Source organism: Triturus cristatus, chromosome 10, assembly GCF_964204655.1.
Source record: "Triturus cristatus chromosome 10, aTriCri1.1, whole genome shotgun sequence".
NCBI lineage: Eukaryota > Metazoa > Chordata > Amphibia > Caudata > Salamandridae > Triturus > Triturus cristatus.
Window position 1 is genome coordinate 1,129,507,568 of NC_140593.1, and position 21,678 is coordinate 1,129,529,245.

The 21,678-nt window shown below is 41.6% G+C and overlaps 1 protein-coding gene across 1 annotated transcript in view; it reads left to right on the plus strand.

Annotated features, from left to right (window-relative positions):
* Window positions 1-19,742, plus strand: part of NPW (neuropeptide W) — a 61,937-nt gene extending 42,195 nt beyond the window's left edge. Inside the window, exon 2 of the mRNA XM_085630228.1 lies at window positions 19,489-19,742. The gene's annotated coding sequence lies outside the window, so the exon portion shown is untranslated. The remainder of the gene's footprint in view (window positions 1-19,488) is intronic.
* The last annotated feature ends 1,936 nt before the right edge of the window (window positions 19,743-21,678 follow it).

A 21,678-nucleotide genomic window follows, 5' to 3' on the forward strand; every position in this document is an offset into this window, starting at 1 on the left:
TGTTTTTACCAGTAGAGTTAAGGACATTTATAGAGCCAGATAGGGACCTGTTTCAAATTCGTTTTGTAATTACTGCCTGGCCTAAGACCCGGCCAGACCCAACTCACTTAAAGCCTTGTTTGGACATAGAGGTCCCATATGCAACTTTGGAAAGTCAGGGGTTCTTTCTTTTTAACAATATGCTTTTATTACAATAATTGGGAAATTTGTCATAGTCATGTATATAAAAATTCACAAGTGTGGGCGGCGGCCCCGTTGGGATACTATGAAATTACCATGAACGTGTTGTGGCAGAGTTAGATAATGAGCATTAAAGCAGATAAATGATAACCGGGTCTGGTGGCTCAGTGAACTAATGCGTCCACTGCAGGAGCCTGTGCTCGACCTGATGGTCACAGCACAGGTTCAAATCCTGGCAGGTACACTCAGCCTTTCATCCATCAGAGGTCGATAAAATGAGTACCATTGAGTTGGGTAACTATAAACATCTGTTATTCAGATGCCCACGGGTGAATGTGCGCTTTACAAATACTCATGTTTAAGTTATAACCAGCACCAGAATTTCCTCTTCATTGAAGAATGAATTAATTGCTGGCCGACTGTAGGGATTTTCTCTATGTATTACAGAGCTTTTTTATCAGTGAGGCGTCGTTTTGGGGTAACTTTTATTCTGAAATATTTCCGCCTGTGCAGTGACTCCTTTAACTCCACATCTTTACATTTTCAGTCACCTTAAATATGTGGCAGGTATTTTTTCTAATCAGTTCCTCCATTACCAAGTATTGAAGCTAAAGACTAGGATTGATCTACTCAAGCAATTTTCTAAGACTTTCAAGACTATTTGCGCCTCCTTTTACCTATGCTCTGTATGTAATAGCGCTGTTTACTTTCAAAATCAAAGGACTCCAATGTGCTGATGTGTTTTACAAGTCATTTGTAGAACTCCTGCATGTGGTGAACCAGCGCACCATCGAATTCACAGCCCCATAGGAACATAAGGCTAATGCTTTGTCTAGGAAAAATGACAGATCATCTCAGATACCACATTAGTCACAGTGGACTAATAGACTCCAAAGAAATTGTTCTGTTCTGCCCACGAGATTGTACCAAGTGCACCTTCCCTATTGTGCTAGAAATATTCTGTGACTTTTTTCAGTCTTTCACCTCAGGTAACTATATATAAAATAAGGTACAGCATTAATTAAAAATAAATACACTATTGTACATTATGAAACCACTATTAGTTGATGCACTGCACAAACTGTGGTTGTAACCAGAAAGCCTAGAATTGAATCCTGGTTGGTGCAGTGGAGAATAGTGACTTGTGTATGTTTAGTGCTACGATGTCCAAGTCTGTGACATAAAGCACTGAGAACATGCGAGTCATTATTTTATACTTGCATTACACACAGACTGTATAAAATAAGCTGCTACAAAATGGTTATAGATAAAAAAAATAGATTTTATCAATACCCATTATGTACGCCATGCATTTTCTTAATACATGTCCTTTAAAGGCACACATTTCACAGATCAAGCTTGCGATACCATCCAAGAAGAATAAATCTGTGACATCAGGAAGCTTCAAGGGATTCCGTCGATTGAAGCCAAAACTGGCTTTCAAGCACCCTTTACATTTGCAGATTGACCAGTTGCGCACATTTACATTTCTTTCAGGCAGCAGGCACCCTGGCAGGAAGGCTTGTCAAGCTGTCTACCCCTCCCCCAATTTCACAGCATAGGAGACGCCCAGATTTACAGTTCAGTTGAAGCATTTTAAATGTTGGGATTAACCATCCCGAGACGGTTGTCTTTTAACAAAGAGTATGGAAGCAACTTTTCCTAAAATAAAAAAGTATGGGCACATCATACTCTTCAGATCCTGCCCACTTCGACCACTGGTCCTATGCTGAATGGTGACCCCTTGAAGGGTTAGGAAGCCCTCCTGGAGGGTGTGGGGGTCTCCCTGCACCACAGTGGCTTATGCCATGACCCTGGCGCTAGAGAACATGAGTATTTTGTACTTGATTGTGTTAAAGACTTTTCCAGTCTTAGTCAGTGAATGAGAATAACTTTATGCCACACAGAGCATTGCACTCATGATGTATCACAGGATGTAGCCATCTGTTCTGGTCAGAAGAAGGGGTTCTGTGTAGAATAACAGACAGAATGTGGCGGGTACCTAAGGTACCATCAAATGCATTATTAACATGCACACAGGGGTAAAAGCATACCGCACCATAGTCAGACCCCTTTTGTGTCATACCAGGCTGAATAGGACGCAGCAAAACACTCTGGAGGTAAACCTTGATGCTATCATATCATTCCAGACAATAGGCTGACAATATTGTGGGATTGAAAACACTGCTTCCATCTGTCTTCGTGATGTACGTTTCACTATCAATAGGCCATGTAGTGTACTATAGTTTGTAGTGAATTCATGTTGGCGTCTATATTTTCCTGACAACGCAGACCTACATGCCGTGCTGGAGAACATATCAACGTCGTCCCGCACTTGGGAGGCACTATTTTGAATTCACTACAAACTATAGTATACTACGCAGACTATTGATAGTGAGACGTCCATCACGAAGAGTGAAGATTCCTGATGTCTACAGCCCTGAGGAAGTCGTAGGGTGACTTACCCAAAGACGAAACACGTGTTGGCTGGTGCAAGAAGTCCTAACTGATTAAAGAAAAGATTTGAGGAACATGATGACTGTCGGATGACTTCAGGGCCGGACTGGGAACCAAAACCGGCCCTGGCAAAGTGCTTGGCCTTCCCCCCCCTGGGGGGTTGGGGGTTCTGCTGAGCTCTTTGCCAGGGCCGGTTTGCGGCCGATTTTGTTACAGGGCCAATTTTGCAGCCCTGTAACAAAATCAGCCCCCAGGGGCCCAAAACCGGCCCCCAGGGGCCCAAAACTGGCCCCCACCCATGCGGCGCACCAGGGGATTGCCCGGTGCCCACTACGGCCAGTCCGGCCCTGGATTTCTTTCTTTTGGACTCAAGATCGCATGTGCTCAGAGCTCTTGTTTCAATTGATGTCTAATTTGGGGATGTGGGTTGGCATCCCTCCTCTTTAGAGCACTGCATTGATTGTTTTAATTTAAACTAATTTGGATACTTTGGTTTTGTGCGCCTGACTTCCCTTGTTCACCCGCATTTGTTCATATGATGGACATTCATTCTATAATAGTTATCAGTTACAAAAAAAGCTAAATGTCTATGAATCAGTCATGTACGTAGATTCAGCAAAATACTCTGGATTGGAGTAGTGACATCATATGCTCTTTCACCCCAATGACATTACAGGAAGTCACATCATATGACCTTTGACCACCCAATGGTGTCCCTGAAAGTGGTCACATGACTTGTTTTTCACAACACATTTTATTGATTTTCGTTTTGGCGTTACATGATGGCCAATATGGCCTATCCAAACTTGCAGTGCAATAACAACCCGTCACCCACCCCCGATGGCACACTCAGGAATGACCAACATCACATCCACCAATCACATGACTTTTTAAACTGATGACATCACAAGAGGTGGCATCACTGAAGATAATAACCGAGTAATAAGAACAAGGTCAATAAAAAGACATAAGTGTTAAGGTAGCCCTTAAATGTATCTTTAAGTTACCATCTCTATTTTAATAAAAAGCTGCCAAATAATCCCAGGAGTACAGCTATCTCAAGCCAAGGTACCACAATCATAAGCATTCATGTAATTCATAATATAAATATAATTTGGAAATGTTATCCTGTCACCATCATTCATTCATTAATCTAAAGGTGTTGTCTTTCAAATTAAACAAAGCATTTTAGTCTCTTGTGTCATTCATCCCATCTGGTCAAATAATGTATCTATAAGAGTCCTCTTTGAAACAAGAATCAGGGGTCAGATGTGCTAAGATTGGATTCTCAAAAACAGTTGCAAATTGTGCTGTGACTTTTGCAAATCCAGTGTGATTTTGCTAACGACCTATGCAAAATAGATAATCACAGGGGGGGTCACAGAACAACCAGACTAATTTATTTTTTAGGGCATTTCAAAATTTGCGAACCCCTGGGATTGGCTACAATCACAAGGATGGCTGCCTTCAAGGGACAGCGGACCACCATCCACATTATTAAATTTTGAAATGGACCTTTTTGATTTCCTTAAAAGAAACAGGTCTGTTTTTTAAAAAACAAGGTTTTCCATTGAAAAACTTTAGTGAGAGTTGACAGTTGTTCCCTGTAACACTTCCTACTTCCCTTGAAGTTGCCACACTAATTCCCAAAGGGGAAGGGGTATGAAGGGGATACCTTTCTCTTTTGTGAACCAGTTATCACCCCAACGTGGGAGTGGGTAACTGATCAATGGTTGGTGACCGGAACTGCGGTTGCAGACCACTGACACATTCCTTACCGACTTGCAAATTGGAAGGAAGTCCAAAAACACTCCCTTTCAAAATTGTACTATCAGGGGCGTATCACAGGCCCCCAAGCTCCAGGGGGCCCCCTCAGCACAGCACTCGGTCGGGCTGCACAGCTCCTGATTGAGCCAGGAGGTGGCCCCCTAACGTGCCTTGCAGGGAGGCCCCCTCAAGTTTTGTTACGCCAGTGTGTACTATAATAGGGGTCAAAACCCCAATGCGAATCGCAAAAACATTTTGAATTTCAATATGGAGTTAAAAATTTGGAAAAAGGGGTTTGGAGGTTGCAAACCCTGTGATTTTTCGAATCACAGGGATTGTGTCAAAAAGTCCATAAGTATATCTGGCTCCTAGTTTTGTCTCCCATAAAATTTCTACAGTATTTGAAATCTTAATTGAATGTTTTATCTTTTAAGGAAAACACCTTACCCTTGCATTAAGAGTGACAAATGATTACTTTAGGTCAAAATCTTTGTTTGTAAAAAACATACCACAATTGCACAATTAACATGGTAAAAATAAATTAGGTAGGTAATTAAGGTCCAATTAAGGCACACTGAATCAGTGCAGGGGACAGGCCTGCCAGTATCTTCCTGCTAGAGACCGGGCCCTGATGTAGCAGTTATCACAATGTCATGTCAGGGGGACACTAGGATAAAGTGGTTGTCAGGGATAGCATCTTGACAGTGGACACTACTTCCTGTGGGAAACTGGAAAAGACAGGAAGTGAAGAGGACAAAGGGGATTCCAGCAAGGGATATTATAGAGACAACACAGATGGAGGTTAGCTTCCCAAGCAGTCGAAGAACAAATGCAATAGAAAAGGCCTTTGGAATCATCCATTCATCGTTAGATCATTAACTTGTCTCAGAGTTATCTCTGTAATCAGCGACTAAGACACAACTACAGTCAGCTGGAAAAAAATTAGGAAATATATGGTCTAATATTAATGTTACGGACAGCAATTTCTGCAATATATCTCCCACGTTCGAACATTTTTTCACTGGCCATTACCACACCACTCCATGTGGCAATCAAATTTGCCATTGATTTATAACATAATATTAGTGATGTGTGTTGTATTACCATGACATCTGCTTCCGTAGATAAGCCTATCATATCACTTTTGCAAATATTTCATGTGTTAAGGTAAAAATATCTGGTAATTTATTACTGGCCTTTTTTTTACATCATGGAGCCTTATTGACAATGTTTACAAGACGAGGCATGAGGATTGCTATCCTAAACTTTGCTTTTACTTAGAACCAGATGAGAGATTACTTTTTACATTGATTTTCAATTTTCACATTTTTTGCATATGTTTTGCTAATTGCTATTTCTGTTCCTTAATGAGGCACTGCAAATATTTCAATTTTGTGCAGAGTAGTGGTAACTCTGCAAATGATTAGCATACTTTTGTAGATTTGAGAGCCCATTTTAGCATTAGGAATAGAATTTTGGAAACAAAATTCCGCTTGTGCATCTGAGATTTTATGATTTCACTAGCTGTTTTATTCGATTGCCTTCCAATGTAAATTACAGAAGAATATTGAGGAATATTACTGCAATGCTATAAATGTTGTAGTCTTGTTATGAACTTTGTAAAATAATGCTAAGAATTGTGGGATCACCCACGAGGTATGCAGTGCATAAGAAAAGCAAAATAAGAGAATGTGTTAAAAAGAAATTCACTTGTGCATCTTGCAGCTCTATGTGAAAATTTGCTGGCCCAAGGGATCGGATTCCTAAGAAAAAGCCATCTATTTAATTGTGAGGTTTTACTTATTTGTGTGGAGAACATTTCTCACTTGTGAAATTCAGAGGATTTTGAGGCGTACACAAGAGACGCTGTGAAGCTCTCAGAATCCATGGAATCGTTCTGGAATTCTTTTGTGAATGTCATGTTCCTCTCATTGGATGCTACTTTTGCATGCATAAATGTAACTGGTGTACATTTGAACATGTGTAAGTACTTTACGTAGCGCAAATACACTTTATTAGAACACATTCAAGACAAGGAAAATATTTATTCTTTGTAGAAACAAGGGGAGCATTACAGCAGTGATATCTGAAGCCCTCCACATGCATTTCCCAAATAAAAAATAATGAGAATGTTATGAGGAAATAACCCCCCCCCCCCAATATTTTCGAGTTAGTATCCTAGACCAAATAGATGTACTTGTTATCTATTGGGCATTTACTGCTTTCAGACAAACTGCTGCCTTATATATATTGAATTTAGGAGAAACCATATTTAGTTTTGCATTACTCCTCAGCCTGCAGATATTTTGCTAACTAAAATGGTGGATTAGTATACAGGACATTCTCATTGCTGAATTATGCTGAGCACTGCAAAAAATGCCTGTGTTGTGCTTTTTTATGTCTCTTCATATCATTGCAGCAATAAGTAAGTGGTGGTGAGATTCTCTCACTAAGGGCCAGATTCTGATGCGGTTAGGAAATCTTCCCGATCGAATCAGTTTGGCAATGGTTTCCGACCGACTCGGATCGGAAGAGTCCGAACGACCAAGTATGATGCATTCGGATGCTTCCAGATACGATTTGGTTGGACTCCAATTGATTTCTATGGGAGCCTATGTTCTTAACCGCATCGTAATCTGGCCCTCGGTCGGGAATGCATGTTCCCGATCCAATTCCGAAGGAGCAAATGCCGATAGGATGCCTTACTAACTGCATTGTAATCGGGTCCTAGGTGGGAATGCTTTCCTAACCGCATCAGAATCGGGCCCTAAATGTAATCTAATCTATTTGAATTTAATCTAATTGAATCTAATCTAATCTAATCTGGGTTTTCTAGAGCACAAGCTTAGTTACTCCCCAGTAAGAGGTCATTTGGTACTGTTGAAATATAACTTCAGAACAAGGGCAAAACACACTCGAAGGAGAAGTAAAAACAGGATCATAAGATCACAATGTCAAACAGCTTGTTTTTCTGAATTTTCCTGAAGTTGAAGTTGTCATGCTCCATAAAGGGATTGTGTTACCTTGTTCCACTATTTTGGGCAGATAACTTGAAATGTTTTTCTAGCCTAAATAGATATCCTAAATTTAGAAATGGTCAGAAGGCATGGATTTTCCAATCTCAAATGATGAAAAGATTTGCATATATAAACGTTTGAGGCTAGGTTGGTGGGCGGATTCATATCATAAAATTTGTGTACTATAGAGAGGGATTTTAAAGTGATTTGCTTGCCAACTGGCATGCATTGAAGTATTTGTAGAGACTCTGCTATCTAACCAGATATCCTCAAACATCATCTTGGAGAGGTTTGACTTGAGGTCATTAAGGCAGATCCCATTTTTGATAAGTTTAAGGGCCTGTGGAAGTAAGGCAGTGGCATCAGAACTGCTTTTTTGGATGTCTTGTAACAATTGATTGTTGTCTGCATACATTGCAAAGGTAACAAGTTCCTGTAAAAGGAAGGTGATAGAGCAAATATAAACATTAAACTACAGAGGAGATAGGGGCAAAGCCTGAGAAAAACCCCAGGCAATCTATCTCTTTTAGAAGATCAATGGCCAATCTACACCAAGATAGAAAGGCTATAACCCAGTCTAGAGCAGACCTCCTGACCCCTACATTAAAGGGGCAGGAGAGCAAAATGTTATGGTTAATGGTGTTGAGGGCAACTGAAAGATCTAAGAGAGTGAGGACACCCAATGTGAACTATGGCGGCGAATGAAACAAAACTAAAAATAAAACCTACCCGATGATGCTTCTGCCGCATCGCGCTTCGGTGTTTCTTTACTTCCTGGTCCCAGCAGACCCTGGGACAGCATCAGAGACTCCTTGTGCAATCCCTGCGCTGCTCTCATGCTGGATGAGAGCAGCGCAGGGATTAGCCTGTGCGGGCTTGTTTAATGCTCGATCAGGCACAGGGAGTATGTGCTGTTTCTTCAACTCGGCTGTACAATTCACTTGGGTTGGAGAAACCTAACTGTGCATGTCTGTTTGGCCGGCCAAACAGACATGCACAGTTGGCAGTGCAAATCACTCCGCCCCATTGCAAAGGCCCGGTCCCGCCCATCCCCACACACGCTGGCTCAGCCAGCAGCTGAAAAATAAAACGAAAATAAAATATTGGCTTATTTTTAAGCTGCTGCCTCTGAGCCCATGGGGGTTCACTAAAAATACCAGATAGATTAGATTATAAAGAAGATACAGGGAACCCACTGGTAAATTCCAAATGCAGTTTATTGCAGGTACTCCAATAAGATACAGAAGAAAATAAAATGCAACTACTGCTCCAGCAACAAGTTAACTGATGCCCACAGAATCCAGAGATCCCCAGAATCCCTAGATCCCAACATTCAGAGTGACATAGCAATGTTCTGTATGTTACCAGTAAGACTTGGGCTGACTACACACTGCCACGCCGCCTTACAAAAGAAGACGACATACAACCACACACACACACACACACACACACACATGCACAAGAAAAACTCACAACAGAATTGTCAACCACACCACAAAACAAACCCATCACATTATTTTGAATACTGCCTGTTGCTAGACTAAGGTCAACTGAATAACCCTGTCACTATCCTCCAATCCTGACCACAATTCTGGAGTTGATGAACCCAAATAAGTCTCAACCACAGGCTCCCTGTCCAGCCAGACTTAGTTCTGGATTTTGAATTTTAAAAAACACTGCTTCCATCTTCCGCCTTGAACTGTGGAACTGTAAGTCCCTGTTCCATAAGGAAACTCTTCCCAAATTCCAGACCTTGGCCCTCCCAGCATTACAGCTCCTTTAAACAGTGCATAACTACTTGGTAGTTCCCTTATAAGTGTCACATGGTTGTTGGGCCCTAACTAGCTGACCCACTGAAATGTTAACCATGGAGGACTTCTGCCTGGACTTATTCATATAGCACTTCATGTCCTCCTTGACACCAAGCATGTCTTCACGTGCAACCTTAGCATCTAACTCAGTGACAAGACCCTCATGTCTCCGCAACCAACACAGAAGCAACCTGCAACCAGGGTCAGTATGTCACACAACTGGAAAGGTGTACAGTCAGCTGTTTAATGAATAGTAGTGCAATAAGATCGTAAAATAGCATAAAGCCCCTTTTTCCAACTCAAATCATAACTATGAGTCAACTAGATGGTATCTTTGACAACTTAGCTAAACCTTTCCATCTGCCCATTTACATCAGCATGGAACACAGAGGTCTTTTTGTGCAAAATGCTAAATGCTTCAGATAACTTTCATACGAGTACTGGTGAATTGGTTTCCTTTATTGGAATCCAAACTCTCAAATAACCTTTCTCTCGGAAAAAACATAATCCAATAATCCTATAACAGCATCAGTGTCAACCTTAACTACCTTCTTGACCTCAGGCCACTTGGAAAAATAGTCAATGAGCACAATTCCTAAAACCTCCTTCTGTGGCAACCCTGAAAAAACTGTCTCTACGGTCCTTCAGGTATGTTCAACTCTACACGTTTGTTCTCACTTATCACTGTTCAAATACACAGAGCAATGAAGAACTCAACTGATCAGACCCTCATCCATACCTCGCCACTAGAATACTTCTCTGGCATGCCTCTTGGTGGCATCTATGCCCAAACACCCATCATGGCATTGATCAAAACGATCTCTTGAAACTGTAAGGAGGAGCAATTTTGTCTCCTCATGCATCTTGTGCACTTAGTTCATCCTTTATCTTAAAGAAAGCTTGCACCTCTCTTCTCAAATTGCCCCACGCCATCCACCCTAATTTTATGTACTCAATGATCTTCAGCATACACACATCTGGTTCCTTATTACCCCTCCATTCTTCTTCCATTACAGATGTCATGGATAATGAGTCACTATGTATCATGTTATCTCCAGTAAAACCTACCCTACACTCCATGCCACCACTCACAACATCATCAAAAACTCCTAAAGGCATCCTTGACATGCAATCAGTATATATGTTGCATGCCCCTGTAACACATTCAATGACAATACCGAAATCTTGCAATTTTGCCGCAAACCTAGCTAACCTGTTCGACAAGTTCTTTCTTCCACGCAAGAAGGGACATTAACTAACGGTCACTGATCAATTATGATTGTAAACCTCATCCTCCAAACATTCTGTACTAGTCTGCAGCCCAGATGCATGCTTGGATCTCTCTCTCAATTGCTGAATACCTCCTTTTGGCCTCCTTCAGCATCTTGGAGCCATATGCAAGAGTCCATTCACACCTTCTTATTTCTCTGAATCAAAGCAGCACCAATCCTCGCACTGCTTGCATCTAAATAGTTGTGTCAAACAAGAGGAATTTACCAATTCTTTTTTTAATTGTTCATAGACATTTGCTTGTTGAATGCACACTACATACTCTGGACCTTATTCACAAAGGTAAACTTACATGTTTGTGTGAGTTTATGCGTTTCCAGTTTTTGCAAAACTGCATTTAAACAGTAAGTTTATGAGTGCGGAGAACTCCCTCGTAAACGTACTATTAAAATGAAGCTTTGTGAATACTGAAAAACTGTAAACTCACACATACGTGTAAGTTTACCTTTGTGTATCAGACCCCATGTGATTTTCCTTATTAACACCCTCAAAGGCCTTGACTTTTGCACATAGTTCTCCAAGAGCTTCAAATAAACTTCAGTAAGTCCAGTGAATGATGTCACCTAATCCTTTGATCCTGGTGCTACAGCTGCTGGTATAACCTTTACATGACCATTCTTTGGCCTGATTCCATTTGTAGAAATGCAGTGTCCTTTGTGGTCCACACCTCTACAAGCAAAACATCTGTCCATCCTCAAGGTGAATCTCCTAAATTCCATCCCTCTCAAAACTACCTCAAGCTCTTGACATGTTCCTTCTGATTTTCCCCTGAAAACCAAAATGTCATCTGCTGCTTTCTCACTCTCCACTAGCCTTTCGAAAATAGAAGCAGCACTTGCTAACCTAAGGGCATTCTTCTGTACTGAAGCAAACCCTACGCGTTGATGAATGCTATAAAATGTGATGTCTTTATGTAGGACCACCTGAAGGTAGGCACTTACAAATGTTAGTGTGATTAAAACTGTGGCTCATGCTAAGGTAGACAATAGATATGAATGTAAGCTATAGGGTGTTGATCTACCCAGATGACATCATTAATGCAGCAAAGATCGGTCCACAGTTGAAGCCCAGCAGAAGACTTCAAGAATATCACAACTGGCAAACCCCAGAGCGAAGACTCTATTGGTTCAATTGTACCTTTGCCACACAAATCCTGTAATATGCTCTTTAACTTTTAGCTGTTTTGGACTGGTATGTTCCCAGCTTGTGATATACAGGGAAAGTCCCATTTCTGAGTATGATTTTATATTTAAAATTGACTAACTTATCTCTAAAAACATCTGGGGACTTGATTTTCACAGCCTGAACTAAACTAGCAGCATTTCCTCCCTGCCATGTGATCAACTAATAAACAGATGGAATAGCATGAGGATTTAATCTCATCCCTAAATGTTCTTGGTGCTGCCAAACTACAACTGACTCACCCTTGTCAGCAACAAAGGCCATCCATTTAAAACTTCATCCTTTGAATTCTAATACAGCCCAAATGAATCTCATTGTTTTGATTTTATGGCCAGGGTTCGCATAATTTCTTGCCCGGCCACAATAATCTGAACAAATCCTGGCCAATTGTTGAATACTAGGGACACAAGTCCACCATCATGTGTGTATTCACAAGGCCCATCTTAATAATGGTGGACTGCATCTGCTCTTGGCTCTCCTTAGCACAGATGAGTGGAAGAAATATTCTTATGGTCTCTCTCTAGCAACATTGATAAGCAGGCTGTATGATGAAGGGGCAGTTGAGATTGATGGAGTAGGCTGTATTTAGAGGCAGAGTCTCCGTCCTGCAGGCTCTGGTAGGCAGTCCAATGCAAGCCAAAGAATCCCTGTTCCTCATCAGGTACACAAGAGGAAGCAGGTCTCTGCTGGCAACCCACTAGTCCTCTCGCCTCAGGTTTAAAGGTGTTGGTGAATAGAAAACACCTATACCTGGGAATTATGAATGTGGGAGAAGGGTGGAAGGGTGAAAGAGAGAGAAATCAGTCATGAGCCTGGACTGGATTATTCAGGCAACTCACACCTAAATCTGGAGTAGGAAACACCTACGCATAGAAAATACTTTGGGATCTGTCCTCTCTTCATGTGGAACCACATGTGGTTTGCTCAACACCGATAGGCTACTACATTCCCATTCCCATTGAAGTGGTGACATTGAAGTTACCTAAACATGGGGCCCGGTCCGAAATCCTCCATTCAGAAAAGTCAGAACTGTATGGTCCTTGGCTTGCAGCTACATCTTGCTCGCATATGTGAACTTCTACACTTAGGGAAATGTAGCAAGTCTACAACCCCATTGTGTAAATGCAATACACTTGTGTCTGTAATGACAATTTTTTTTCTTAGTTTCTATGGGCCTCATGTAGGTAGCCAAATACCGGTCGGTAACGGCCGAAATTCGGTAAATTTCCCGTTACCGACCGGTATTTAGTCAAGTGAGATGTAGGAGGCCAAAAACCAAAATTCGGTAAATATGAAGCGGTAAATACCGATTCATATTTACCGATTTCTAAAATACCGATTCATATTTACCGAATACATATTTTCCGATTCGGTAAATATGAAGTGGTAAATATGAAGTGGTAAAACGGAAAAAGACATGTAGGTAAATTCGGTAATTTAGAAATCCATGAAATTCGGTAATTAAGAGTCGGTAATTAACACAGATTGAAAGCAGGTGGTAATCATCAACAGTGCATAAAAGAAATCCCAAAATGCATCAGCGTGGACAATATGGCCGCTCTGTATGTCATTGCAAGGCGCCTACGTCTACAGGCAGCAGGTCTGAGGATATAGAGACGGGAGGAACGCATATACAGACAGCGCATCACACTCTTCCAACTGACTGAGGCTGAGATACATGAAAGGTACAGGCTACACCCACAAACCATCATGGACCTGATAAGGGACCTGCACCCACTCCTGGACCAGCCAACAAGAAGGGCGCATGCCATACCACCACATGTGCAGGTTCTCTGCAGCCTACATCTACTTGCTTCTGGAAGTTACCAGGTGGTGATAGCTGCGGTGGGCGGTGTATCCCAGAGTTGCCTGTCCCGTTTATTCAGGAAGTTCCTGGATGCCATGATGCAGAGAATGCACCACTACATCAGCTTCCCAAACACACAAGCTGAACTGCAGAAAACTAAAACTGACTTTTATCACATGGCACAGTTCCCCCATGTCATCGGCTGTATTGATGGCACACACATCCCAACCTGCCCACCAGCTGCCACTGAGCACATCTACAGGAACAGAAAGTCCACCCACTCCATCAATGTGCAGGTAATCTGCGATGCAGGGAACATCATCACTGACATTGTTGCGAAGTTTCCTGGGAGCACCCACGACTCCTACATCTTCCAGAACAGTGGGATCTACATACGACTTTGGAGAAGGATACCTGCTAGGTAAGTCACAGTCACGCTCCCTAATACTTAGTGCAAATCATAGTGTATTGAGGCATGTGACTGATGGTTCCCTTTAACTCACCTAGGCGACAGTGCATATGCCGTGCGGTCATTCATCCTGACTCCCTACCTACACCCATCAACCCAGAGTAAGAGACGATATAATGTGGCACACAAATCTACACGAAATGTGGTGGAGCGCACGTTCGGACTATTGAAGAGCAGGTTCCGCTACCTCCATAAAAGCGGAGGTGCACGCCAGTACACACCCATCATCTGTTGCAAGATCATTGCCACTTGTGCAATGCTGCACAACCTTGCCACAAAGAGAGGTACAGAGGTGGAACTAATAGATTTTGAGGACAATGATGATGAATCAGGTCAGCCAGAGGACAACGCTGCTGGAGTGCCAACAGCAACAGATGGGAGAGAGAGACGGGCAGAGATCACATGCAACTATTTCTGAGTAAGTAAGGGGACACAGTCAGTTGTTGTCTGTAATGACGTAGTTTAATAATGCACCACTACGCCACTAAACAAGGATAATGCCATTCTGGCAACATTGCTCATTCACAAGTGTGAAGTCCAGGGTTATGTCACCCAATAGTCTATTGCTACGCGGTGCAGCATCAAAGTTTGCGGCCACGCGCTACATTGTGGGATGGCACGGATTCAGCCTCCTCACTGGTGCCAGCCCCATGCCGCCTGCTGCTCCTGCGTGTTTCTGGGACGGGGGGTGTGATGCTGCTCCTGCTGCTGGTGTCCATGCTTTCAGCAGCATCCCCTGCACCACTTGTGGCCGCCTGACTGGTCAATAGGACCTCCAGGGCACTGGTGACCTGCACCATCCCCCTAGTGACGTCGCTGCTGCAGTGTGTCAGGCCCTCCTGCATGTTCACTGAGCGCCGGCAGAGTAGTGATGTTGCAGTTGCCAGGCGGTTGAGTGCCCTGGTGTGCCTGTCTCCCCTCTGCCGTTCCCGGCGCCTTGCAGCTCTATCTGCGTCCAACTTGCTGCACAACAGCTGCATGGACTGTGACACGTCCCGCAGGCCCGCTGCCATGTCAGTAATCCCCGCCGCCATTGCGCAGATGTTCCTATCCATGTGTTTGAATGTGGTTCTCAGTCCCCGCACATGCCGCTGTACTGAAATGACTGCCTTTGTTTGCAGGCGCTGTTGTTTTAACATGTTGGCCTCAAGGCCCCCAAAGACCCCATGGCTGTGATCGATTCGTGGTGGACTTTGCTCACGCGACCTGCGGCACCGTCCTGCACCTGTGTCTTCTCCCTGTGAGGTGGAGACTACACAGTGGTATGTCTCCCATCCTGGGGCATAGTATTTGGCTCCGGGCCCCTGCTGTCATCAGATGATGTGTGTAACACGCGCAGCCTGGCAGCAGCACGCCTCCTCGACCTCACTATTGCAGGCGGTGATGTGGCCGGTGACTCCAGCATGAGTGGTGATGCTGGCTCAGGTACTGGGGATGCTGGCTCAGGTACTGGTGATGCTGGCTCAGGTACTGGGGATGCTGGCTCAGGTACTGGGGATGGTGGCTGTGGCAACGCTCTCTGGCCAGAACTTGTGCTGCCCGTAGCTGAACTGGCTTGACGGTGTGCCCCCTCTCCTGTGCCATGTGCAGTCCTGCGCGATGTTACGTCTGTGGACAGAAATGCAACATCAGCTCAGTGTACCTGAAGGCATGCATTGCAAGCTTGACAATAAATTGATGTAACACTCTCACATAGTCCTCTGTCTGCTTTAGGCTAATGTGTGTACCATGCATCATTGTTCTGTGCTATTCTGTTCATGGTGGGGGATCCCTGACTACATCTCCCATAATGCATTGCCTGTCTGCAGTAACACATGGACTGGAGTGGGATACTCATTTCACAATGGGGGATGTGGGATAGGGGTAAGGGGGGCTACATTGCTGTGCATTCCTCTTACCTTGTTGGGTGGCGGCTCTGGCAGAGCTGTCGGCATCCCCAAGGCCCACGACACTCTCGGGCTCGATTGTCGACTGCACCAGCTCCTCCAGTTCGGTGAGGGCAGGTGCCCTGTTACTTCCACCTCCTGTCCGGCTGGCCTCCTTCTGGATGTCCCCCATCTTCCTCTTAGTCACGATGCGCAGGTCGTACCAGCGTTTTTTTAGTACGTCAATGTCCCTGTGGGTAACTCCCACAGCATTTACCTGCGCCTGGATTGCCAGCCAAATAGTGCGCTTCTCACACTCTGCCACTTGCAGGGATTGCCTCCCAAAAAGCTTCTGGTGCTGCTTCACCACCTCCTCCACTAGCACCTGGAGTTCCTTGGGGCTGAATTTCACCTTGCGCCTCCTTTCCCCTCCTGTCCTCTGGCTGGACATAGTGAAGTTTGATCTCAACAATCAGGCACTGGCTCCCTGCCTCTCCTCTGCACTCCCAGCCTCTCCTGAGTCTGTTGATTGAGTGCACCTGCCTGGGTGTGGCCACTTCCTACTTGGGTGGGGTTTGGTTGCACAGGATTGGCTGTTTCAAACAGTCATGTGATTTCGTTTTTCCGATTCGGTATTTTCCGAATCGGTATTTACCGAATCGGTAAATACCACCTCGGTATTTACCGATTTGGTAAATACCACCGCGGTATTTACCGAATCAGTAAATTCCGATTCTTGAATACCGAATGTTACCGATTCGGTAAATATTACAGAATTGTTACCTACATATAACTTACCGATTCTTAAATACCGATTCGGTACGGTTCGGTATTTAAGAATCAGTAAATTTTATTTACCTACATGAGGCCCTATGTGAGGAAATATTTTTTTCTCCTAAAGAAACTCCATATCCCAAACCAATACCAGGTTTCTTTCCCCTATCCCACTCTAACAACAACTGAACTGTAGTTCTCAACAGGGTTAAATCATTGACCATTTTGGGTGTGAGAACTAAACTAGAAAGGGTTTGTGGATAACTGCAGACCTATTGACTTGTGTCTCTTCATCACCATTTGTTGAGTACCTTTGCAAGAAAGCTCCCATACAGCCTGTTTTGAGGAAGTACTTACACTTACAATTCAAAAATATTAGCTAAATTCCAAGTGTGAATAGATCAAATTCCCAAGAAAAGATACAATTTTCTCCGATTCTGTGAGTTAGGAAATTGATTTTTAGCCTCCAAAAATGCTACTCTTTGTTAGGTGTGGAATCAGCTTTGTGAATGGAGCCAACTAGTTTAATGGTAAATATTCCATGATATGACAACTTCTCCTTAAAGGGACTTGGTCTAACACTCCCTGTCCTACATATTTTATATTCTATTCAAATTCTCATCCACTACACATGCTATTCATTGACTATAAAAACCCTGCACGACATAATAACATCATCCTTGCTTATCTATGTTATCGTTTAGGTTGCAGAATTAAAAATTAAAAAAAAACGTAGGAAAATCTCACTATTTTCTTAATAAGATTTTAAAGGTTTCTCACAATGTCTAATGGGCTCATTCTGAGTTCTGCTGATAATCTGGTATCAGGTGTAAAGAGTGCTTTACGTTACTTTGAAATCTGAAATAAGGGAAATTTGTATTCTGTGCTTACACCATTTGTATTTCCCTGCAAAGCTCTCACTAGGTTTTCCTGGAGGAATTAGCCAAGGGAAGATAGACAGAATGAAGAAAATGTGCAGTTCTAACATGCTGTAAAACCGACACCAGAGGTTATACCCAATCCTACCTTACAAACCTGGAAAGATATGCAAAAAAACAAAGTAAAGCTGAAGCCATAAGTTATACCTCATTCTGATCTTAAAAACTCTGAAAGATTTGCAAAAGGTCTTGCACCAGAAAATGTTGCAAGACTCAGAATGAACCAGTAAATATTTATACAATTTTTTTTAAGATCATACTAATAGTTATGAACTAAAGTCAAAAAGATAAAACCCATTGTTATGTCTGAATAATTCAAAATGAGCACAACTCATCAAAATTGGTAGAATGGTACTATGGCGTTAATTTAGAGTTTAGAGTTTGATGGACCAGGAACCCTACCAAACTCATGGTTTCCTTTTTAGTGGTGGGGTAACAGCCAGTTTTCTGAAAGAGCCTCAGCTAGCCCGGTCATTCGAAACCTTACAGTAATGCTTGAGGGCTATTGATTTTTATCTCATAAACATATCCCTAATATGGGAGAAGGTTTCTGAATAACAGAAACATTACAGAGCCGGCATGACATGGAGCCTGCCCGGAAAAGATTTTTTTACCAAATACTTCCGCACTGTATGGGCAGAGGCACTGTCGGTGAAAATGTCCCACTAAAGCAGCAGGTTCTTTAAATGCAGCATGCATGCAGAGGAAAGGACCAAAATGATACCCTACCCTAATCGTCTTAGAAGTGTAGTTAGTGGAAATTGGATCACCAATTTTTGAGTTATTGTTTTGGAAACAGCAGTGTGTAAATATTGTGTTGGATACAAGCCTGTAACTTTTCCCCCATCAACCTGCATTCACAGATGTGTATTGGCAAACGTTTTAATATGATGTTTTATGTTTTTATTTAGCGAGTAAGGTAAAGATATGAACAAATCAAAAATTGATTATATCCCTGACTACAGTATCTTCATCAAAGTTTACTCTGATAATCTACAGTGATTGTGTATTTACTCCCTCTATTTCTATTTCTCTAGCCATTTACTTCCTTATCTTTGATTCATTTCATCTTTGCTTCTCCCATCTATCTATAACAGTGAAATTACTTTGGCAGTAACATTTACTTTGTCCAATTTACTTTTTTCTACTGCTACATAGTTCCCTTTCTCTACCCTAAATCCAACAATGCTTTCTATTTCCTTATTTTGTTTAAATTTCATTTAATTACTATTACATTCCATCAACACTAACTCTACACTGAATAAAATAAATGTTTAATTAATTAAAATATTACCTTCTAACAGAAACACTAGTCTCAAAGCTAAAATGCAGTACATTTGTTTATTGTAATAAATGCCTATGAAGCTTAATTTGATAAAAAACATTTTGCTTGAATTGAGTTTACTTTTATTTTGTGAATAACATTTATATTGAATTTAATTTTATTCATTTTTCGAATACAAAACCTACTTCTAATATCAACTCTTAATTCATTTCTATGAAATTATTTTTTATTTACAGTAAATCCAACCCTAACAAAAAGTTTGCACAGGGTTGTTCATACAACTTAATTAAAATAATGTAGTATTTTATTTAACCATAATTTTAAATATTAACCACCCTAAAAATTATTTTCCTGTTGCTTATAGTGAATTGATAATGTTGTTCAGTAAATGCAGACAAGGTAAAGGTGCTGTCAAATTAACTTCACAGAAATAAATGCCAGGTAAAGTAAAATGACAGAAGTAATGGGCCGATAATTCTTGGATATGAACATAAATTGATCAATAAATAGCAGACAGATACAAAGTAATTTATGTGTGGTTGCGGATGAACAGTTCATTTTACTTATTGAGCCATTAGCTTAAATGGTAATGTGAATATTTCTTTCTGATGAATTGTATTATAAACATGACTTCTCTTTTTCACAGTTGCATCAAGTCATATATCGATTGGCTGACCTGGAGACTGATGAAGAATTGTCTCTATCAGTTTACTTCATACCTGACTCCTCTGACAACAAGACAGAAATCCTGCAATGTGGCATTACTCTCTTTTTGCCCTGATTACAATGGTGGCACCTTTGAGATGGACAACTTCAAAAAGAAGTAATCTTGTGGTGTTCCGTAACCGCACCAAGTTAGTTCTGTATTACGCCTTCATTCAAGCAAGCCCACACATTCAAAGGAGGAATAAACACACGAAATATGTATTTATTTTTTGAGCATTGTAATAGCTTATTAGCTGTACGTTATGCTTTACATGTATTATGTATGTTTGGAAAGAATTTACTCTCATTAAAAGCAGAATTATTGAAATTAATTGTGTGTTCCTTTTTTGCCTAGTTTGGGGAGACTTGAGATTAGCTCTAAGGGCCATATGTAGGTAATTTCTATTTACCGATTCCTAAATACCGAATTTTACCGATTCGGTATTTAAGAATCGGTAAATAGAATGTAGGTAAAAAATCGGTAAATTTTACCAATTCGGTAATATTCGTTATTACCGATTCAGTATTTACCGAATCGGTAATAAGGCATACCTTCCCATTCATTCCTATGGGCCTGGAGGCCCATAGGAATGAATGGGAAGCCATTCACTATTACCGATTCGGTAAATACCGAATCGGTAATAGGGGGAGCATATTCAAGGGTGGCAGGGTGTCACATTGACACCCTGTTGCACCCCTGAATCGTGCATGTGTGCACATGTGGCGCACATACATGCCCTAAGGGCATGTATGTCTGCCACATGGCACTTTTAAAAAAGCACAAAATTGCTTTTGAAAAGGTATTCGGTATTTACCATCAACTTGTACTTGGTGGTAAATAACGAATTCTTAAACCAAAAATGCACTCACTTGAGTGCTCCCTACATAGGATTTAAGGATTCGGTAATTTACCGATTCGGTATTTTACCGATTTCTTAGAATACCGATTCGGTAAATTACCGAATCCTTAAAACCTGCCTCCTACATTAGAAAGGGCTAAATACCGGTCGGTAACGGGAAAATTACCGATTTTCGTCCGTTACCGACGGGTATTTAGCTATCTACATATGGCCCTTAATGTGTTATTTATTTATATGTATGTCTTTATATGCCAGGGTTACATAAAATAAATAAACAGATAAAGAAATATTGTGGTAATGTCCACACTCCTAGGTCTACGGTGTATAGTTAGGGTATGCGTTGAAGGGTAAAAGTACAGTGTGGATATTACAGTCCAGCAGGACATGCAAAGAAATCCAATCTAACATTATTCGTTTCCAAGCCAAGGAAGTAGAATTCAGAAAAAGAACTCCTTAATAGAATGTAGTTTTTATTCATTTATTTGTTTTATGTAATAACAAACATGGTGGATTACTAGAAAGAAATTGGTGGACTAGAACATTATGGTTAAGATGTGGGGCAGCTTGACTTAAGCAGGGTGAGGGGAATATCCTTTGTTCAAGTCATATTCTGTGTCTGCATCCAGTGCGTATAGCTAAGTATTGAATACCTATATGAACTTTGTTAATCTTTAGCAGTTTATGTAGTGCAGATATTTTGGCTATGTACTGAAAGATGGAAGTGAGACTTTACAGAGTGTTCAGACCTGGACTGGATGGTCTAGGTATTGTCTGACCTTAGATTTCTAGTTGTTAAATAGAGGAAGGCTTATTTAACATTTATCTTTGAGCCTTTCCTTAGAGGGGTTTGTGTATACAGGAATCAAAGTTTCATCTTTTTTCTAGAATTCCATACCGGGACAAGTGCATTTTTTTAAGTTACATTTTTCAATATTATATTCAGAAATATAATTCTCTGGTTTTGTACTTACTGTTGTGTGTCTCGTTTTTTTTTAGAAGACTTACATACATTATGTTGCAGGAGACGAGGCTTGTCATGAATAGTGATAATGTGAGCTATACCCCATGATTGTCTTATTGCAGTGGGAGAAGGCTTCGTAGCCAAGACAGTAAAATAATGATACCATAGACCACCCTTCTTATTTGGTGGGTAAATATCACAGTGGAATAAGCTGCATCATGGATGGGATGGGTTTAAAAAATAATATTGAATACATTGTATTCTGTTGACCTCAACATCATCCAGCACCAGTTTGGTTTCTTTCAGGGTT